This window comes from Phaenicophaeus curvirostris, chromosome 4, assembly GCF_032191515.1.
Source record: "Phaenicophaeus curvirostris isolate KB17595 chromosome 4, BPBGC_Pcur_1.0, whole genome shotgun sequence".
NCBI classification, from domain to species: Eukaryota; Metazoa; Chordata; class Aves; order Cuculiformes; family Cuculidae; genus Phaenicophaeus; species Phaenicophaeus curvirostris.
In genome coordinates, this window is record NC_091395.1 from 16,977,238 (window position 1) to 17,000,229 (window position 22,992).

The window sequence follows — 22,992 nt, forward strand, 5'->3', positions numbered from 1 at the left end:
TTTCTTAAGAGAAAAGTATCAACATCATACTTTTAACTCATTTTCCAGTTATATCAGATTTACCTGCTGCCATGGACTCAGAATCATATCTTTATTAGTAAGTATTTCTAACAGATCTGTAGTTACTGAGTTTGCGTATGCATGAATTTTGTCTTGGGTTTCAGGGAGAGTGAGGCATGGTGTGTTTGGTTTTGGGTTTTTGCTGATGGAGGGAGAGGGGGACCACATTTAGATAGAGGAATATAGCAGCCACTTAATGATACAGCTTGTTCCTTCCCCTTAACACATTCTTACTCAACTTGCTGTGAATATAATTTCAAGAACCTCTTCTTCCTCCACCACCAATGCCATTCTTTTACAATGTTTCTCTACCATGTGTATGGAGGACTTACAAAAACCAAAAAATCCTAGTACTCTTCTACTAAATGCAATCTAAGTTCATCACAATCCTTTTTCCTATTGCAAAGTTAGAACTACTCGAAAATTGTGCACTAGCAATATCAGAGTAAAGCAGCAAAAGCACCATTCTGGATAAAAATATTTGTGCCACAATCAAAGCATACAAAGAAGTACATTCATAATGAATACAGAAAACCAACCCAATACCGTAAAATTCTATTACCATTTTTCTATGTAAGAAATAAGCAAATATGAAGTACAAAGAAGGCTAAAAATGGGTGAGGCGTACAAGCTATTAACACCATTTAAACTTGTTTATTTTTGTCCAGATTTATTTTCAGATTCAGTGTCCTTACAGTTCATTTGATCATAAAGACACAAGCTAACCATCACTTGATAACTGTAAATTCCTACCAATTCTGTAAAGAAATGTTGTATTTGGCTTGCTGCCCAAATCATTAAAGTAATCGTTACAAGCCAAAGTTCACGTGGTGCTATTTTGATGGAAATAGGCTTTTCCCAACACAATCAGGAGTCTATAGTTCTCAGTGATGAAATGAGGAACACTGCTGAACACTGCAAGGTACCAGAATGATTATGTTTACAAGCTGAGACTTATATAAACAGAGCTCAAGAAAGGTATCACAGAATCAGGAAGCACCATACAAGACAAGTCCTTAAGCTTATTTATGTCACCACCTTCCCAGTTTATAGGAGCTTCACTTTTCAGACTGGTTGGCTGTCTGTTTGATTTTTTTTTAAAAAAAAAAAAAAAAAAAAAAGCTGCTTAACCAAGAGAGCAGAACTACATGCTTTTCAACTTCCAAACGCCACAGATTTTTATATTGCTACCCAGGTCTGTCAGAAGATCAAACTTGAATTTGTTTCTTTAAATAAATAGCACTAATATTCTGCCTTCTTTGCAATGAAACATCACTATCTTGGTTCTCTTCTCGATCAAGATTTGACATGTAAACTGCCTTTAAATAGAGTGATCACTCTTGATTAAAATTCTTAGAAGCACAGAACAATTAAGGTTGGAAAAGACCTCCAAGATCATCAAGTCCAACCATCTTCTCAAGTCTCTCCTTACTGGTAACACAGTTGAGATTTACTCTTGTAAAAGCAAAGCTGAGATAGGCAGGTTAAATTCTTTTTTAAGAGGTTTAACATTTCATGTATATGCCCTTAGTAGTTAGATGTAGAAATCTGAACAATTAAGAGAGATGTTACATGACATATCAAGATATTCTTCAAGATTATTACTGAGCTTAAGCTGCTCTTCTTTTCCAGTATGTTCCTAACACTAATGTACACTGGTACCAACCCTCACCTGCAACTTCTTAGAAACACATGTAAGATTATAATTTTTCATTCCTTTCAACAGCAAATAAACTCCCCAATAACAAAACTCAACAGTTCACTAAGGCTCAAAATGAAAAGGGGAGATTAAGGCAACTGCAACTCTGAAGACAAACCACAAGATTTAAAGTAAAAAAAAAAAAAAAAAAAAAAATCAAACCACTTTGCTCCAAGCAGCAAAGAAACATCATCTTCCTCCCAAATTGTTCAATTTCTAAGATCTCTGGCTTGACCACTGACTATTTTCAAAAACAGCAGTAAGAAAAAAAGCCTTTTAAGTTACTCATCCATACCCTGTCAAACACATTACTACAAGCAGAGTCACATACTTAGCTATGCATGAATTCACTGAAACTGCTAGAAAGCAGTTAGAACCTTCAAGGATCATATTGCTAAACGCTAGATGAACCATTTGCAGGAATCGCATGTCAAAAGCGGAGACATGGAGGCAAACAATAAGCATGCCAGGAACACACCAGTTCAAATAGTCACCTTTTCTGCAGCAGACAGCACAGAGATACCTTTGAAAACCCTCCCCTATATATATATCACTATTATTTTGGAATTCAGATGGCAAATTCCTGAACTGACAGGTTTGTATCTCAAAAAGGATCTGACATACTGCTGAAGTCCAGGTTAACCACATGTACTAACTTCCATTTCACTGTCCTTCAAGTGTTTGTTTTGGTACCTGGAAACACTGCATATGCGAATCTGACACAAAGATGTTTTGCGCAGAGGCACAATGTGATATTTTCCAAATCAAGTGTTTTGAGTCAGGCCTTCTCTGACCTATAAAAGCTACCTAGTGAGTTACAGAGTCATTTCCAAATTCATCAATTTATTTATTGAAAAACCAAAACAAAACAAACTTACCTATTTCACAGCTTGTGTTGACAGTCCCTAAAAGCTACAGAAATACAGCTTGGAGAAGTTCTGAGGTTACTGAGAACTCTGGGATCAGAACCAAAGAACACCTCAGCTGAGAAGGTCTGAAGAGTGATTTTAAAATTCTCCATAAAGTTACGGGCTTTAGAAAAGCATTACTTTAGGGAACTCTACATTAGACCAGGGCATCCCCGCCAGCATCGTAACAAAGAGCTAGCCAGGATACCCAGCTGTTTTTTCCTGGATTTATTTCATTGGTTTTAGGGGTTTTGGCCAGAAAAATCCTTGCAATCCTTCCCTTCTCATCATTACTTTCTGGGATTCCCCAAGTATCAGGAGTCTTGATGAGATACATTCCCATTTGCAGTGCCAGAAATGCGGGGCTAAGGTATGAACTCTAGCAAAGACTTCAACAAAAATGGAAATATTAACTTGGTGACAAATGCGGCTACCAAAATTGGATTCAATGTACATAGTGAGGCAAGGATATACTTGAGACTCAACATAACATAGAAGCCGTAAGTTAATGTTCCTGCTACAAGAAATTCAGGGAGCAGAGGTATGAACAGATAGGAATACTGTCACTGCAGGAAAAGAAATTCCAACAAACATTACTTGGACCAAGTGGACCACAACTTCTTTCAAACAGCAGCACTTCCACAAATCCGAAGACAACCTGCCATCTCCTCAAATACCTGAGCCACAGTACAGACATTGAGCAAAAAAATGCATCCTTTGCATTTCCTGTAATTGTTTAGTGTAAGACTCACAAACTAAGTAAGGATCTTAAACAATTATCTACAATTTATTTCCCAGTACAGGGCACTAAACACTAGAGCTTATTTATGACACATTTGACATGGAAACACAAGCAGTGTAGCAAACAGTGTGTTCCCAGAGATTAACTATTATTTCTCCTCTGTTGCAACTCATATATGATACACTTAGTTATCCGTGAGCGGAGAACAGCACTGCAGTCTAAAACTCTACCATCTCTTGATCAGCATCCAGCATTGTACAGGCAGCTTTCTGAATGTTTATCGTGGATTAAAACAGCTGATCTACAGTCACATAAGGTCACAGGAAGCTACATAACCTGAAATGGAAACAGCACGATGTAAAACTGCGAACTGAAAATGAAGCATGAATAGGGTAAGATATACTGCATTTTTACAATATATCGCCTGCCTTTATTACACTGCAGTGAGATCACTTGGCTGCAAAAGCATGAGATTTACAACTACCTCATCTTATACACAGGAGTACCATATTTTATTTGGTTAACCCTGGGAGGGGTGGAGGGTGGGAAAAGAATTAAAATTGCTTTTTAAAGAAGAAAAAACACCCAGCTACTTACATGCTTCTAACATCGTGAGAACATGAACCCGTAACTTTTGACCTCAGATTGAAAGGCCATTTGCTATAACCTCTCATTTAGATCAAAGCAAATGCCTTCTCTTATATAAAATATCAAGCAATTCTACTTCTCATGAAAAAATCACTTCTCTACACACTTCATAATTCATGTGATATACAAGGGTAGTTTGATTTTGCAGCACACTGACTTGAAAAACAAACGTAAACAAGCCACTGCTTCATTGACACTGGAGAGGAAAGGAAACAGCAACACAGGAAAGAAAATAACGATGGAGGGAAGTGGGAAATAAAAAAAAAAAAAGAACCAGCAACCAGACACAAGCAGCTGGTGCTCAGGGAATAGGAAGGACTTCAGTTCCACAATAACAGGATCAGTTGCATAATCACTGCTGCCTGAGAAGTTACACAATGTCAGTTCTTCTTCTCATTAGAAAAACAAATAAGCAACAAATGTCCTTTTAGTACAGAGCAGCTAATGAATGAATTACCACATGTTAAATTCTACTAAAGAGAAGATCCTCTCTAGTTCCAAATATTACTTTTTAGCTTACTGGAACATAAAACATTAAATTCTATGTTAATCCTTACTGAAAAACATCCTATTTCCCCTAAAAAGCAACGTGTTCTACTGCCAAGCCACAAGAATATACCACCTGGCTTTTCCAGCCCTGCTCTCAGAAGACATGTTGGCACTGCAGAAAGCTGTCCCTAATGCCTCCTTGCAAGAAACATGACCCCTCCTGTTGCTGCAGAACTTTCTGAATTCTGTGGCCATCATACCACTTGAACTGGAACCATAAACTACTGAAAAATTCTAAACAGTAACACAATTCTAATCCTATAATTGGGTATTTTGCAGATACCTACAGTAGAATTGGCAAAGTATTTGTAAAAGAAATGAAGATAAAGCAACCTATGAGGAATGACATCACTAAAGAACTCACACTGAAGAGGTTTTCCTGTGTGGTTATGCGTTGTGGCATTGCACAAAGAGTGAAAGTGAGGTTTGACTCAAGCGTGAAAGACCGCAAAGATACTGCATGCTGATTAAGAGGCCAGCACTGAAACCATAAAGATAATTCTAGCCTTATTATAGCCCTCTCATTAAGGACATGGACCAAAAGAACAGAAGTTTTATCTCCTCATCTAAAACTTGCATTTCTCTGTGATTATCTCTTTTCTGCTCTAAGTCTTGTCCATTTGGTGGTTCTCACCTCTGGTCAGAAGGTTTATATCTTCCCACCGTGATTTGTGCTCACAGCCCAATGCTGCTGCATTGCAGAGTCAGCAAAGACATGATGCAGCAATATTCCTGAATTTCTTCGGATATGGAAGTACATGTCATAGTTGCCAAAACCTGAAAGCCATCTGGATAAAACTCAAGAGGCCCCGTGGCACTTCAGAAAAAAAAATAAAAAACCAGAATGATGATGCCAAAATGGCATCTTGGCCATTTGGGGCCCTGTTGTTACATTCTAGCTAGTGTCCAGAATATTGCAAAGTTCACTGATCGTGCGAAGTTAGAACAGATATTCAATCTTCTGCTCGCACCTACAACTCCGAGTATTAACCCCTGTGCTCAGCACAGACCACTTCCAGCATCCACTGCAGGCACCAGCAGGTTCCCTTGAAGAGAAGCTGAAATACTTGGATCTGTATTGCAGCGGAAACACAGATCAACTTAGGAAGAAGGGGAGATGCCTAACCTATATCCCCATAAGCCAACACTCCAGTACATCAGCTCCTAGTTAAGGAGACAAATGAGGGCTAAGGAGACAAATGAGAATGGAACCATCTCTAGTCAAGGGAAACGGAGAAGCCACTAACCTGAAAGCCTGCATAAATGTGCTTGTCACAACACACATGGATCCTATACATCCAAGCTATTCAGGGACTAGCAATACAGAAAGGACCACTCTTCTCCACCTAATGCACCAGCCCTGAACTTGCCTCGGGAAAACAAAACATGTTATTCTGCCACACCTCTTGCTGGCACTACCCCTGCAGCTGATTGTCTTGACCATTTGCATTTTGGCACTGGAACAGGCTGCCCAGGGAGGTGGTTAGGTCACCTTCCCTGGAGGTGTTTAAGGCACGGGTGGACGAGGTGCTAAGGGGCATGGTTTAGTGTTTGATAGGAATGGTTGGACTCGATGACCCGGTGGATCTCTTCCAACCTGGTGATTCTCTGATTCTACGTCAGAAGCTGTGGCCAGGTCACAGCAGCATTTCAGTGGCCACACCACCACAACCAGAGAGTAGCATATTCCAAATCCTGCTTCTCCTTCCCTCCTTATTAGGGATTGCTGCAGATAGCAGTAATCCAACCCCTAAAGCCCCTTATGGTGAATATGCTACAGAGCAGCATAGCTTTATCTATAACGTCTCAGCTCTGAATTAAATAAGCCACTTAACTCTCCTAACCGCTCTGCCACAACTCAGAATTTTGGCGAATACCCTGCGCTGCACCAAGTGCTCCTTGCACCAACTTCAGCAGCAGCCCCCACGCTCCCCTCCTGGCTCTCTGGCAAATGCCACGAGCAATTCTCATGTTCAGGACTCAGGGAGCTATTTTACCTCGTCAAAAAGTAAAGCAACTCCAGTCCGCTCTTAAGACACTACTGCACACTAAACTGAGTGCGAGTGAACAAGTGATTCTTGTGGATCAAGAATGTAATGCCCTTGTGGAAAAGACAAGAGGAAGCCTACAAGAAAGGTGGGGAGGGACTTTTTACAAGGGCCTGTAGGGATAGGATGAGGTTGAATGGCTTTAAATTGGAAGGGGGGAAGATTTAGATTAGGCATTAGGAAGAAATTCTTCATGATGACGGTGATGAGGCACTGGTACAGGTTGTCCCAGGAAGTTGTAGATGCCCCAGCCCTGGAGGTGTTCAAGGGCCAGGTTGGATGGGGCTTTGAGCAGCCCGGTCTGGTGAGAGGTGTCCCTGCCCATGGCAGGGGAGTTGGAATGACATGATCTTTAAGGTCCCTTCCAACCCAAACCATTCTATGAATCCACGAACATCTGACAATCCCACCTAGGCTCCCATTCCCTTTGGGTTTGGTGCTAAAATAGGAGGAAAAACGCCACAAGCATAAAGCGCTCTAGAACTCCAATGTGCAAAACCTGGAGTTGTACATAAATTACTTAAGACACAAATACCCAAATACTAAAAACTGAGCAAGTCAGAAAGCTCACAGCTAGGCTTTCAATGCTACTTAACGGTGCTACCCATTTCCTCATGTACACAGAAATGGTTTGCATACAATTGCGTGTCTTATTAGTAAATTTACACTTCTAAAAGATGACTTAAATGACTTAAATGATTCACTTTTTAGGTGTCTAGGGTTGCTCTATAGTTGATGATTTCCAATTAAACAGCTCCCTGGAAGCAGGATCTTCAAAACAGCATCTAAGGTAATTAGAATCAAGTATCCATAAAAGGTGATTATTTCTTCCCAAGGTTATAAGGGCATCCTACACATCTGCCTTCATTTTGAACAGCTGGGCTCACATACTTAGGAGAGGTGAACTCCACCCTCTGCATAACACAGTTGATGAGCAGGTTCTTTTAACTCAAGCACCCACTATCTACTATCAAATACTTCAGATCTGTAATGACCTTTTTTTCTATGAAGAATGGACAGACAACTAACTTCAACTCATGGCAAAACCCTTTCTAAGCCACTAGGCTTTTTGTATATAGGTAATTTTTGTCTTTAGGCTTTGCAATTATAATTGAAATTCATTCATTCCTGAAAAAAAACCTTCCCAATTAAATTAAAAATAACTCTTTCTTCAAGGGGGGGGGAAGGAGAAAGGGAGACATTAGAAAGAAAAAGGGGGAGAAAAAACAGAGGAGTAACAATAATCAAAGCAATTATCAGTGATGTGGAAAAAAATACAAAACTGAGTGGGAGGATTCTGGATTCCAGAGAAATAATACGAGATACTACCAGAAGACATAAAGGAGATGCAAAAGAGAAGTCCTGAAAACCTGTTTACTTAAACTACTAGAAGCTCAAATAGACATGTTCAGATCTGATTATTCATGCTTTATAACCCTAAAACTTAGCTTAGAAACAGGTGAAAAAAAAATTAAAGCAGCAATAACATAAAGCAATGAAAATAATTGTTATTTGTTTTGTTCCTTTAAACTATTAAAAGGCTTTTGCCTGCTTTGTCAGTAGCATACTCTAAGAAATCCCAAAGCTTACTGTGTTTTGGCCTAAAAAGAACAAACATGAACTTCCTCAACTTGGCCAAGTCTCAAAAACTACTCCCCTGCCCAGCAAAAGAAACAGACATAAACCTTTCATCCTTACATCATCCCAGTCAAATTACAGAAGCAACTAACACAAAGAAACAAAATAGGATGTACTTATCTTGTATAAGCCTGAAGTCGTTTAACTCACTGATCACCAGTCCTACAGGCAAAAGGAATTCAATCCAGATTCTCTGAATCAGAAATAAAACAATGCCAAACAACCCGTGCATGTATACAGTGAAAGAAAAAATAACAGCAAAAAAAATTAAGTATAAAAAAACCAGCAATATATGGAATGTCAATGGCATCCTGAATTTAGATGAACTGAAATTACCAGAAGCAATTAAGGGGAAGGCGGGGGGGGGGGGGTAAAAGATCCATTTAGTGTTCAGTGTATTTTCCTCTGATTTTTAGTGCTAATGAGATCTCTATATTTAAACAAAAAACAAAAACCAAACCAAACCAAAAAAACAAAACCAAAGACAAAATGCGGTGGGGGGGGGGGAGTTTTGAGAGGGGCTGAGTGTATTGGCTCCATGCTGCTATCTGTGTTTTGTCCCCTGCTCCGAAGCATTTCCAGAAGGACGTTTGAAGAATCCTCTCTAGCAATCTTTCTCCAAGCAGTATTTTGGCACAAATCCAAAGCATTTGTTTTAACTGAAGCATTTGAATTTAACTGAAGTCCAGCCGATTGTATCAGCAATGGACCTGCAGAATGTCCACAAAAAAGCTTTGAAGTGCAGATCCCAAAGAATGTACAATCAAGATTATGACACACACACACAAAAAAAAAAAAGGCCTCCAAACTGGGATCTGGCAACCCAGCATACACACTCTCTCTTGCTCGCTCTCATGAGCAGAGCTTTTTGCAAGAGCAGAATATCAAAACAAACCACAAAAGGAAAGCAGAATAATGCATATGTTTCATTTAAAGCACTCCCAGGAGCACATGTGCCAGACTTACAGAAACAGACACAACAAGATAAACACTGTGAAACAGAGATGGGTCACTAACCTGGGCGCTCTCACTTGTGGCAAGCTGACACATTCCTTCAGTCTGCCTGTCCAGACTTGTCAGCACACCACTTGGAAGCGGCTGAAAAACTTAAAATTATGTTGATAACGTAGAGCATAGATTCAGACAGCACCTACTCCTCTATCAACTGGTGGTGACACCCGAAGGAAGAACAATTACTCTACCATCCAGCAAGAGGTGCCCAAAAGGGACTGGTAACAAGGAGCTAAGTAGTGAGGTGAAGCAGGGAAGGAAACTAAGAGCAGGAATGAAAACTGAGGGTGACTGAAGAGAAAACAACATCAGAGGCGGAAAACAAATATTCCCCCTTCCCATATCCCCAAACGTTTTCCTCTGACCAAAGAGCAAAGGCAGAAGCTCTACGTACGTCCAAGTGGGACCAACTACTGCTATCTCCTAAGCTGAAAGAGGATGAAGAAAATAGTATTGTGTGACTGCAACACCATTTTCTTAGGCATGCTGATCCACTAGGACAGTTTCTCTAGAAAGCTCAGAAGATAAATTGTCTTCCAAGAAGCATGGTAGCACAGATGGCACTGCTTTGCCTCCACCTCCATCTCCCTGCCCTGTTGAGAACCAGCATAGCGGAAGCTTAAAGGAAACAAACAGGTTAAGTACTGGGAGGACCTCATATAATGAAACCACATGACATGCTTAAACTATTGGAAAAAAACAAAACAAAGCAAAAGCACACAACAGAACAAAACAAAACGCACCACTGCAAAAAAAACCCAAAAAACACCACAAATCAAATAAAAATCAAAACATCCCCATCCAAGCCCTAGTCTATTGGGTAGAATAACAAAATCTCTATGTTTTTAAGCCTGAATTGCAAGTGACTATGATCATGTTGTTTAGACAAGCTATTTTAGTTCACATTTCCCAGGCATCTTTCTCAAGGACGTTTATATTTGCTATCTCACCCACATTCTTAAACTGATCATTTTGAGATAACCGTGGTCTCCTCAGATGAATATACTCACTCATTACCAAAGCTGGCATGTGCTGCTCAGCATCATTAAACTGATACCTCCAGCTCAGCAACTTCACTTTAATCCCATTAAAAGTACACCAGCTAATACAACCAATATTTTAAAAGAAGACAATAATTCATGCCCCTGGATGAGCACATGGGGGATACGTGGCAACTGCTGGCTGACACCATTCATTGGATCTCTTTGTGGAGAAGGCACTTTCAAATCATCATCTATTTTAGTACAGTCAAATGCATAGTTACATGCTAGGAACCAAAGTGGGAAGAGAGGATTGGAGCACATCAAGTACAAATTCCAAAAGGACAACCAACAAGCCCATGGCAACTAGTTACACGGCCCTTGGATGCAGTGAGAGGCACCCCCAAAATGGGAGAGATAGGTAAAGAAGGAGGGGAGAGTTTCAGGGCAGGCAAGAAACATTGCTTCATATAGCAGAATGCCAACAGACTACCCTGAGGCACGTGAAGGTCACTCTCTTAAACGATCTTAATATCAAGAGGGCAAATAGAGTACAAATACTGACTACTAACTACTTCAATATAATTTATTTATCAGTGAAAGCTAAAATTTATTACTGAAGGTCAATACAAAGTTGAAAAGCAACTGAGTTATCTTCTCCGTATGCAGATCATTTCTACATAGCACAAGGCTCTCTAACCTAGCGGATAATGGTATTACAACAGTCACTGGAAGCAAATTCACTTTCAGTCTGGAAATAAAAACCTCTTAGAGTGATAATTGGCAAGGAGAACACAGTACTAACTATAGAAGATAGCCTCCCAACTCAGAGCTATTCATTACATGGGACATCTTTCCAAAAGAGACGCTTCCATTTAAGTAAAAGATGCTGCAACCAACGCAGTGAGGCGTTACTACTTTTGTGGAAGGAAAATAAATTTCTTACTGCAAAAAACATTACAATCATCCAAAGATCACCACTGAAGTACCAGATTTTTCAAAAGACAGTTGTTTTTAATTAAGAAACACCAAAGAGTGTGAAAAGCTGTCATGCACTGTAAATATACTGCTCCAATACACCCATTTTTCAGATCCTGCTCTGAAATGTCCATGTTCTCAGTCCTTTCTCTTTTTGTCCTCCTCATTTTCCACACCTTTTTATTGAAACAATTTTAATTTAGACTGGGTCAGTTACACTTCAATATGAATCAACAAGACCTTGCACAACGAACAGCAGAAAGTAAAAATAACCTATTAAGAGATATATATTTTGAGACAGTACTGTATTTTTAGTACAAGACTCCAGCTTGCCATGTTTTGCTGTCTTCTTCCCAAAATACTCTGTTAGGTCTTGGGAATCTCACCTCAGGAACACTCATTACAACTAGTATAAAGAGTAAGAGGCTTACTTACTAGCATCAAAATACTTAAACATATCATAAAAAAGAAAGGGAAGGTGAGGACAACACTTTCTGCAAAAAAGAAACAAGGAATGGCATTAACACAATACACATAAGCACAGACAGATGCATCCTACCATTTATTATAAGTTCATAAATAAAAGGGGAGACACTGAAAATGGGAAACAGACAGCTGAATTGATTAATTAGAAGAAACTCAGGTAATGAAACTCATTACCTGAGTTTCTAAACTCACTGAGTTTGCTATAATTAGGGGAACGCATTATTCTTCCATTAGACACAATGAACACTCATACTTCCAATGAATGGTGTTTTAAAAACACAACTGTAAACCTCACATGTTGAGGAGACAGCTCAGCAGCTTAAGCAGCAGCTTCTCCTACAGACAAGAGATTCCATCCATCAGCCACAAAAACTATCCATCCTCCAGCCTGTGAATCTTTTGGGGCTGGCCAGCATCAGACTCACAGCTGTCATAACCAGCAACTATCTTGATCTCCTTTCATAAAGATAAACACTTAAAGGCACGTACAGCTAGATGAAAAATATTCTTCCAAGTACATTATTTGCAATATATGTCTCCCTGCTTCCAATTACTAAAAAAACAAAGAAACACACAAACCAACCAAAACACAAACATTCAGACCATCATGTGCATTTCAAGCATCTATGCACATACGTGCTTTACTGAAATAAAAATAGGTTATTGCTTTAGGTGGTTCAACTGCACAGTAGGCTTCTCCAATTCACACCGGGAAACTGTGCAATTAGCTAGGCAAAAATCAACAACAACAAAATCCAGCTACTAATATAGCATATCTGGCTTCCCGTCTCCCTAAGCACAGAACGTCACCAGTATGGGATTTCAAATAGAGAGCAAGGAATTTTTTTTTCCCCCTCATCCAACACTGCTAGGAACATGGTTACATCCCTGGCAAGACACTGAATGCAAAACATTTGTGTCTCCAGAAGTTAAAGAAGTGTTGCTACCGCACCTCTACACTCTCTAATAATGAAGAGCTTGAAGAGATACTCCCTGGTTACTTCATGACCCACTCAAAACCTAAATTAAATATTCTTCACTAGCTTATCCTCACTGCTCAGAACTGTGATAAAGAAACTTTTGCAAGCCTAATTAACAAGCAAATTAGCATCTTCCCAGATCATATCCACGGAGACTTTGTTTTTACATTTCTATTGTGGCTCACTGTGCAACTGCTACTGACTCAAGTATTAGCATTTAGTTTGTGATGCAAGACCAAAACTGTTTCTATGACGATTCCACATGAATGCTTATAAAGAATGTTTACTTCTGCCTGTTCAGAAATGCATCTTTTCTTCTGCAAGTGTAAAAATACTCCTAAATAAAACAAATTTCACTCCTCTTCAGTCACTTTATCAGACAGGAAACCAGCGATGACAAGAGCATTGCCAGCTCTGACCGCATCCTTCTCAATCTCAGCACGTTCATGGCATCCCAATTCTGAGCATTTTGCCATGTGAAGGTTTAAAAACATGTCATAGCCCGTGAAGTTGTGGGGAGAAAATGACTACTGCATGCTCAGGGCTCAAAAATCAAAATGGAAATCCATTTATTTTATGCTTTTAATTCTTTAAAAGCTCTAACTTGAGTCAGTCTTATAACTGATGGCCTGGACCATGACATTTAGCGATCCTGAGAACATCAAAAAGCTCAAAGAAACACACTTATCTGCTTTGCCTGTCATTCTACCATGCAATACGTTCTGTTCTTAGCATTCACACAAATACAAAGCAAGGCCTTGATCTCCTCCCTAGGTCTCACATGAGGACCCAAGGACCTCCATAAAACTGTCCTCAGACAACTGCTTTGTTCGCAACACTTGCCCTCTGCTCTCCGCAGTCTGGGTGCAGGAACCACTTAACCTGGTATTGCCACTGGAGCCTCCAGATGATCCAGCCAAAGCAAAACTCAAAGGAAAACTCAAAGGTCAATACTCCATGCCATCCTAGTAAACCCCAGACCAAAGCTGAGGTGCACTTCTGTATCTGATTAACTTTCTTAACCATCCTCACCTTCTTTTAGGCATTCTGCCCATCATCCATATACTTGAAAGCTTTTAGAAGTTTTGTTACCAAGTCAAGTTAATATTTTGTCATGTTTTTAATGAAAAAGCACATGCATTCTCTCTGTGTGCATTTTTTTTATCAACAGCATCTGTTCTGGACACTCTAAGCATTTTCCTAGCCCTGCAATTTCTCTTTCTATTCCACTAATCTCAAATTATACAAAAAAGGATATACTTACAGTGCCAAATAACTAAACAGAAACTTTAGGAAGACCCTGGTGTACAAATCCTCTCTTCCTATTACAGCCCCTCTGGAAGTTAAGATTTTGGTTCTCAGCAAGAGCAGCAACCAACACCAATTATCGCCACAGCATTCAAATACAGCCCACTTTCTGAAGCAACATCCTATTCGCTCCTAGTTTACACAAATCAAACCACGCTGCTTTGAATTATACTGTGATTTTTACCATGTCTTCATTTGAAAATAATGTCACTTAGTAACGTAAGAACATAAAACATTCACTGGTGCCCAGGCTCCACCTGGCAGAAAGATCCTGAGAAAAGTAACAGCAAGACAACCCAGGCAGAGCTGCCCTCTAATACCCAATGGATGGTGCTACCACTACTGGTATCACCAGACAAACATTTCTCTCTAGAGCCCCTGATCCACATTCTCACTGAAGTCACACCATTCAAAACCAAAACCAAACCACTCTAAAAACATCTAGGGAATAGAAGGGAATATCTAACCTTTCTGACCACCTGTCTATCTCATTACTACTGAACTGTTAGCTCTGAAAGTTTTGCTTTTCTCCATTGCTTATTTGATACAGATACTTTAAGTTAAGCATCAATTTTAGTAGCTCCCCCCATACTCTGAAACCCCTACACTGCAAAGCCTCAAATGCATGTCCCAACACAAAACTGGCATGATTGTAAGAAGGAAAACGAATGATTCAAGAGAGAATAATTTATTTCACCACATAGGAAGTTCTTACAAAAAGTTTCTGGAAAAAAAAAATAGGCAAAAGACAACTAGAAAGGGTCTGACTGCTAAAATAGGTGTCTTGGAATTGGAATAAGAAGCTTTAGTTAGGGATGTAAGTGATGAATACCCACCCAACCTGAAAAAGTATACTTTCAGTGTAATACGCAATCTCTCTAGAGCAAGAGAGAAAGGGATGAAACAAGCCATCCAGAAAATCCATGTTTTCCACGTGCTTTCATATTTATTATAACTGGTACAGTAAGTTAGCCAACTTGCTCAAACATTTTTCCTTGTAGTACTGTAATAAAATGCATGACACAGAGATAACAATATACTTGTAAAGGTATAAAACCTAAACATTCTTTTAACGCATATCAGATCATTATAACTGAGGCACTCCCACGTCTTAATGTTTATCTAAAAAAGCGAATGTATGTGCCTTCACAACATTCAATGCCCCTTACTGTTCATTTCCTCCACACAATTCACTCTTTCCTAGCATTATACTGTTCTATCAGTTTTAAAACTTCAGAAGAAACTGTATCACATGTAAAAAAGGAGTAAGTTCTGCAAATGCGTTCCTATTCTGTGGTATGACGGAAGCATTATGAGTCACATGCTTAAGACAGGCAGAAATCCATCACAGGACACTGATGAAACACCAAAACCAGCACAGCAATCAAAACTGTTTTCCCTCAAAAGGGAAAGATCCCAAAACATGACATGCAGCTCTCATTGGAATAATCCAATTGCAAGAGAATATCAAACAAATTTTTTACACAAATCTCAATACAGACAATTCTACTTCCAACACTCACAGCGTTGCTCAACACGTGGGTAGGGAAAGGAAAAAAAAAAAAAGGAAAAGAAAATAAACACACTTAAGAAAAACTCAAAAAGATTCCCTGCTGTAACTCAAAATTCAAAAACATCAGCACAATTGTCAAAAAATTACATCAACTGCATATTTCCACACAAAACAGAAACCAGAAAATCTTACCCCCGCGCTGTTTATGGGAAAAAATAAAAGCTGTATGTTACCTTCACTCACAGAAGACTTGAGGGAAAGAAACAAAGTATCTCCTACACATTTGTAGCAAATAAAACAGAAAAGGAAGGAGACCCATTCCTCCTTCTTTGCAGCAACTGGACAAAGCTGCATTTTGCATCTGCTTTTAAATCCTTGGTACCAGCCAAGAGCTCCTAAACAGGAGTAACCCAGTTCTTCCAACAGCAGCACCAGCACCTCAGACCAAAGCCATGGCCTCTCCACCAGGCTGCTGCTACCTAGTCCTCACAGCAGACAAGTCTCTTTTTGTAGCAGCTTCTAGAGAGAGACAGAGAGGAAGAAGGTGCCTAACGCATGAAACCTTATTTCAGTTGAGCAACCAGTAATTTTTGGTACCTTCCGACCAACCCTCATGAAAAAAAGGGCATTGTTGAACTGAGCGAGGGGCATGGGGAATAATCAAAAACTCCCCAATACCCTTCAGGTACTTTAAAGACCAAGCAGAAAAGACAAGCTCCCGCAGTCATTACAGTTACATATTTAAATGCTTTACAGGCACGTATACAACAGGCAAATTAGCTAAAGATTGTTCCCCTTTCACCATTCATACAAAAGTTCCTTTTAATTACAGGAGAGTATCAAATCAGCACACACAGTTTGAATAAGCCATTTCGGGCCAGAAAATGCTACACAAGACTAACCCAACAGTTTTACACAGGATTTTGTATTCCTCCTTCCCCTGTTAAGTTCTGGTACAGGACTAGCATAAAGATCAAGCTAGATATGCAGTACTAGTGCTACAGATCACCTAGCTTTGCTTAAATAATCATCCCCATCATCTGATGAGTGACCCAAACACAAAGAGCTTGTAGGTACTGCATTATGCTTCACTGCCTAAAAAAGGAAGGTGCTATACACACTTACCTGTAATATCAGAGAAGAAGATGTGACCAACAAGCAAAAGCTTGCAATACTGCATCATGAAACATGGGTTGCTTGCCAAACAAGTGCTCTCAAGGCTGGATCACTAGTAAGGCACATTCAGTCTTGCAAGGTTTGCAGTGCTATCACCTGCGCTAAGATGCTGCCATCACATCCACACCGACTACTTCAGTTAAAATATTACAAGCCGCTAGCAGAATTTCATATATAATATCAGCAGCTCTGGCAATGAGAGCACAAAAAGGAATACTGGATACAGTAACACCTTCTATACTGTCTGTGGGACAGCTGGCTAAAGCAAATGTGCATAGTGGCCTTATAATCATGACCTGTCTTCTCCTATCCAGCCTGGACAAGGTGTGAACAGCCCAGCAGCAGGATGTAAAGTCTCCAATAGAAGATATCAGGAGCTACCCAAGAGTGAAACGGTTTAGCACAAGATGAAAACTATAAATCAAAGTTAAAGAAGCAAGCTGTTCCAGGAAACAATCCCAAGTCAGCATGCCTCAGTCCCTTTAACACTGTGAAGGGTGCAGGAAGGCTTACAGTTACAACTCAAGTTGTAGGTCCCTCAGGACACACAAGTAACAAAAATAACTAGTTTTAGAAATAAATCAGCATTAACAATAACTCAAAGAAACTAGTAGTTTAAGTATTTGGCAAAACTTGGGCATTTTAAATGCTGTACTACTGCAGTTAGGAACACCACCACCACCACAAAAGAATCAAGGAGTAAATCATTGAAGTTAAGAGCATCAGTATTAAAGCCATGAAGAAATAGTTCGTTTTCCCCCTACACACATACCCAAGAATTGTATTATGGACCAACAAAAGATTTGATTTCTGATTTCAAAATGCCAGTTTCATTCCAGTAACACATCACATGAATATACTTCCACAGTTCTAATTACCAGAAAGTTACAATTTACCCCATAGTACCTGCCCCACTGGTACGGTTTCTCAGTATATGTCCCTTCAAAAATCTGTTTATTTTGGGCAAATGATACAAGCTTTGCTTACAGCAGGAAGTCCTGCAAGTCAAAGGCCACTGCTGAAACAGTATTTCCACTATTTCACAATAGGAACTTAAAATCACTTACAAAGATGAACAAAACTGCTAATCAACATCAGCAGATGTGTCCTTCAGCAACTTAACCATCAGAGAGGGAACTACCGGCTTTTCTTTTCTTTCTTCAGCTTAGCACGTCTCCAGAAACCCAAGTAAATCCGCACAACCCAACGCTACGAAACAGTTAACATCAACATTTGGGAAGTGAAACACCATGTTCCAACACCAAAGTTTCCAAACAACCTCATGACAGTCCTGAGTATTTCAAAGGGTAAGCAGAACATCTGCCTGCACTCAATCCACACTGCACATGAAACATTCCAAAAGTCTCCTGTATGCCAAAAAAAAAAAAATCCAACTGAACACTAGCAGAGAACTATGAAATAAAGTAAGACTGGCAGGTGTGAAATGCATTGCTGAATTCCTCTAACAGCAACAAACATCAGTACATCCTGAAGATGTGTTCACCCTGTGTACTTCTAGCAGTGTAGCTCCAGTAAACCAGAGCTAAACACCAAGGTTTTCATCTCCACCCAGACAGCTGTTACCATACCTTCTCAGCTCACTCATGGAGCAAGATGCAACAAGACAATGTAGCGTTCTGAATTAAATTTGATATTTCTAGGTTGAAAATGTTAAGAATTATATGAATCTTGTTACTTAGCATCTTCCTGTTACTGTTTGGAAATAAATAAATGAGCTCCTTTCCCAAAGTACTATACCACACAATACTATCAAGTAGCTGATGTTACTGCACCCAACTGCAAATAAACAATCAACTTGACATACTAACCCTTACTTAAACCTCAGTACAGAAATGTTGTAACACATTTCAAATGAGTGCTGAAGATACTAAAAAAAAAAAAAATCACAGTAGCATTGTGCTTAACTTGCTTCAATTTGAATCACGTAGATAATCAGCTAAGAGCTGCAATATAGTTGCAACCACATAACCCAAAACATAGTACGTTTTTATTTCAAGTCTAGCAGCCTAAAACTGCCCGGCAAATTGGAGAAGCAAGCAAATATGTCCAGTTCCTAGCAAACACATACCAAACCGAAGAATAGCACTCACTGATTTCTAGTCTACCACTGCTGATATTTGAGGCGTTCTTCTACCCAAAACACATTAATATCAATGGTGTTGAATTTTTCAGAGCTGGGTCTAATTAAGCTTAACAGACCTATACCATATAGCATGGCAATACCTGCTTGTAGTCCAAATGTGAAGCCAAAGTTAGATTATCAGCATTTCTTGACCAGGATCACAGAGTAATGACACAATGCCACATTAACATGGATGCAGGTTTCAGGCACCCAATGCATTCCACTTCTTAAAAATGCCTGCATGCAATCTAAAAGCACAGAGAAGGATTTAGTTGCCTTACTGCAAGTGACACAACAGTAAGTTTCATATTTGCAAATGCTGCAAGGCTGCCAACATTGCATAGGACAAGCAAAATACTGCAGAAAATGCCAGTTCTTGCAAACTATACAATTTGTTCACACAGCCTACATCGAGGTACTGCTAGCTCGTCACCAAAATGTTCCAAGGATACAGTCAAGCTGGCTCTCCGGCATGGATACACAGGAGCCTGAGAGCTCAGTTCAGTCATAACTGGGCACAGGTGCACGGACAGGCATCAGGTAGTAAAACAGCTCTGGTACAGTTTATGTCTTGGTTGACCATTTCTGGTTTTTACCATACGCAAAATTCACTGTTCTTATCAGGAAATCTACCACTTGTTTTCCAGAGTACAATTTCACGGTCCAAATCATGGACATGAACCGACCTTGTCACAAGCCTGCAGTACCAAGTAACTAAAACTCAACTATTAAAATAAGGCCAGGAGTCGCAGGTCAGTGCCAAAGTCTTGGGAGTTACTTGTTAGCCTAGAAATTTCAGTTAATAAGTCACAAAACTACAGGTTGAAATACATACATTTAGTCCTCTGCACTTTTTCTTGATAAATCCTTCCCTGCACAGGCATACGAAGGATATGTAGAAATTATGGCCCAAATCTTTCAAGACAAACACCAATCTTAGCAACCGCCACTACTGACTGGCCTCTACGCAAACCTCTCCATCTGCACACATCACCTCCCAGCTCCGCAAGCATCACCCTGAAGGAAAGCAGCAGGTACGTCAGCACCTCCAGCCTCCCAGGACCTCCAACCTCCCAGTCCGAGGAGAAAACCGTTGGGCACTTGAGCCAGAACGTCCCTGCTGCTCTTTGAGGTTGACAGCTCCAGAACTAGAGTCCTAGAAGGGTTTGGGTCAGATGAGACCTTAAAGCCCATCCAGTTCCAACCCCCCTGCCGTGGGCAGGGACACCTCCCACCGGATCAGGCTGGTCCACCACCCCACATCAAAACCAGAAATGAAGCGGAGGGTAAAGCACAACCCCATCATGGAACCATCAGATCACAGAACCATGAAATCGTAGAATCATCAAATCACAGAATAATGAAATAATTGATTAACGGAATCATCAATGCCCTTGTCCCTGCCCTCCAGCCCCACCTCGGGTCCCCAGCGCAGCTCCTGCTCCCCAGCCCTGCCACCCCCTATCTCCATTGCAGGTCTCCTGCCTCCCCTCTGCCAGCGCCAGCCCGAGTTCTTGGTGTGACCCCTAACCCCCCACCTCACCCCATCCCGGGTCCCCAGGGCAGCTCCTGCTCCCTCTCCCTCCCAGCCCTGCCCTCCCATCTCCCCCATCCCAAGGCCCCAGTGCAGCCCCTGTCCCCTCTCCATCCCCATCCCAGGTTCTCAAAGCAGCCCCTGTCCCCTCCATTCCCATCCCAGGTCCCCAATGCAGCCCCTGTCCCCACTCCATCCCCATCCCGGGTCCCCAGTGCAGCTCCTCCTCCCCCTTCATCCTCATCCTGGGTCCCCAGTGAAGCCCCTGTTCCCCCTCCATTCCCATCCCAAGTCCCCAGTGAAGCCCCTTCTCCTCCTCCATCCCCATCCCCATCCCAGGTCCCCAAAGCAGCCCCTGTCCCCCGTCCATCTCCATCCCAGGTCCCCGGGGCAGCTCCTGCTCTTCCCCTCTCCCCATCCCAGGTCCCCAGGGCAGCCCCCTGGCCCCCTTCTCCCCATCCCAAGACCCCAGTGAAACCCCTGTCCCCCCTCCATCCCCATCCCAGGTCCCCAGTGCAGCTCCTGTCCCCCTCCATCCCCATCCCGGGTCCCCGCTGCGGCCCTTGTTCCCCACCCCTGCTCCCCCCCTTTCCTCCCCCACTCCCGGGCCGGACCCAACGCGCACAGCCGCGGGGGGGGGGGGGCCGTGCGCGCGCCGCGACAATGCTTTCCCCCCCCTACCCCCGGCAGCGCCATGGCCCGGCCCGCGGGCGCGGCGCGGGGTCCCCGCGGCTCAACAAAAGGCGTCGTGCCGGGGGCGCTCACCGGGGTCTCGGCGCCCGGGGCGGCGGCGGCGGCCGCGGCTCGGGGAGGAGGGAGAGGGGGCGTCTCTAGGCGCGGGGGCGGCCGCTCCGCTCCGCCGCTGCTGCTGTGGCGGCGGCGTCCGGACGCGGGGCGGGTGGCGGTGGCCCCATCAGGGCCCGGCCGGGGCGCGGGGCCCGCGCAAGGCGGGGCGCAGGCGGCGGGGCCGCTCCCCGCGGCGGCCGGTGGCCATCTTAGCGCTGTCCTGCTCCGGCCCCCGCCCCGCCGCGCCCCGCCCCGGGGGCGGGAACAGGGAGGCCGGGATGCCGGGATACCGGGATACTGGGGTCATCGGATCGCAGGACGATCGAACCGCTGAATCGTCAACGAATCAGAGAATCACTAGGTTGGAAAAGACCCACTGGATCATCGAGTCCAACCATTCCTATCAGTCACTAAATGCCCCTCAGCACCTTATCCACCCGTCCCTTAAACACCTCCAGGGACGGTGACTCAACCACCTCCCTGGGCAGCCTCTGCCAGTGCCCAGTGACCCTTTCCGTAAAAAAATTTTTCCTGATATCCCTCCTGAACCTCTCGTGGGGAAGCTTGAGGCCATTCACCTTGTCCTGTCCTGTCCCCTGTCACTTGGGAGAAGAGGCCAGCACCCTCCTCTCCACAACCTCCTTTCAGGTAGTTGTAGAGAGCAATGAGGTCTCCCCTCAGCCTCCTCCAGGCTAAACAACCCCATCACAGAACCATGAAATTGTAGAATCATCAAATCATAGAATAATGAAATAATTGATTAATAGAATCACCAAATCACAGAGTTGCCAAATCATAGACTCATCAAATCATAAAATCGTAGAATTGTCAAATCATAGAATCATGACATCATCGAATCATTGAATCATAGGTTCATGGAATCATCAGTTGCAGAATTGTCAAATCCTGGAATCATCAAATTGTAGAATAAAGAAATAATCAAATAGTGGAGTCATCAATTCATATAAGCATGGACATGGTTTAGTGGCAGATAGGAATGGTTGGACTCGAACATCTAAGAGGTCTTTTCCAACCTAGTGATTCTATGATTCATTGAATCACAAACTCATGGAATCATCAGTTGTAGAATCACACAATCATAAAATAGTCAAATCGTAAAATCATCAAACTGTAGAATCATCAAATCATAGAATAACAAAATAATGGCATCATGGAATCATCAAATCACAGAATTGTCATGTCATAGAGTCATGGAATTGTTAAATTATGGAATCATGGCATCATCAAATCATGGAATCGTTTAACCACAGACTCATGGAATCATCAATTGTGGAATCATCAAATCCTGTAATAATTAAATCATAGAATTGTTTAATCATGGAATCATAGAATGATCAAACCATTGAATCATAGAATTATTGAATCATAGACTCAACAAATCATGTAATCATAATCATCGATTCATGGAATCATCGAATTGTAGAATGGTTGAACCACTGAATCACAGAGTGATCAAACCATTGAATCATAGAATCATGTAATTATAATCATAGAATCATCAAATAATGAAATCCTGGAATAATCAGATTGTAGAATCATAGAATTATCAGATCATAGAATCATTAAATAATCTAATAATGACATCATCAAATCATCAAATTGCAGAATCATTGAATTATGGAATCATGGCATCATCAAATCATAGAATCGTCTAATCATCAAAACATGGAATCATTGAATCATAGACTCATCTAATCATAGAATCATTGAGTCCTGGAATCATTAAATCATAAAATTGTCAAATCATGGAATCATAGAATCTTAGAATCATTAAATAATAAAAT

The 22,992-nt window shown here is 41.5% G+C and overlaps 1 protein-coding gene across 4 annotated transcripts in view; it reads right to left on the reverse strand.

The window, feature by feature from the left end:
• WDFY3 (WD repeat and FYVE domain containing 3) overlaps positions 1 to 21,275 on the reverse strand; it is a 166,319-nt gene extending 145,044 nt beyond the window's left edge. For 3 of the 4 annotated variants that reach the window (XM_069855348.1, XM_069855349.1, XM_069855347.1), the window contains exon 1: positions 21,167 to 21,275. The gene's annotated coding sequence lies outside the window, so the exon portion shown is untranslated. The remainder of the gene's footprint in view (positions 1 to 21,166) is intronic. The other variant, XM_069855350.1, reaches the window with a different exon arrangement.
• Between the last annotated feature and the right edge of the window lie 1,717 nt (positions 21,276 to 22,992).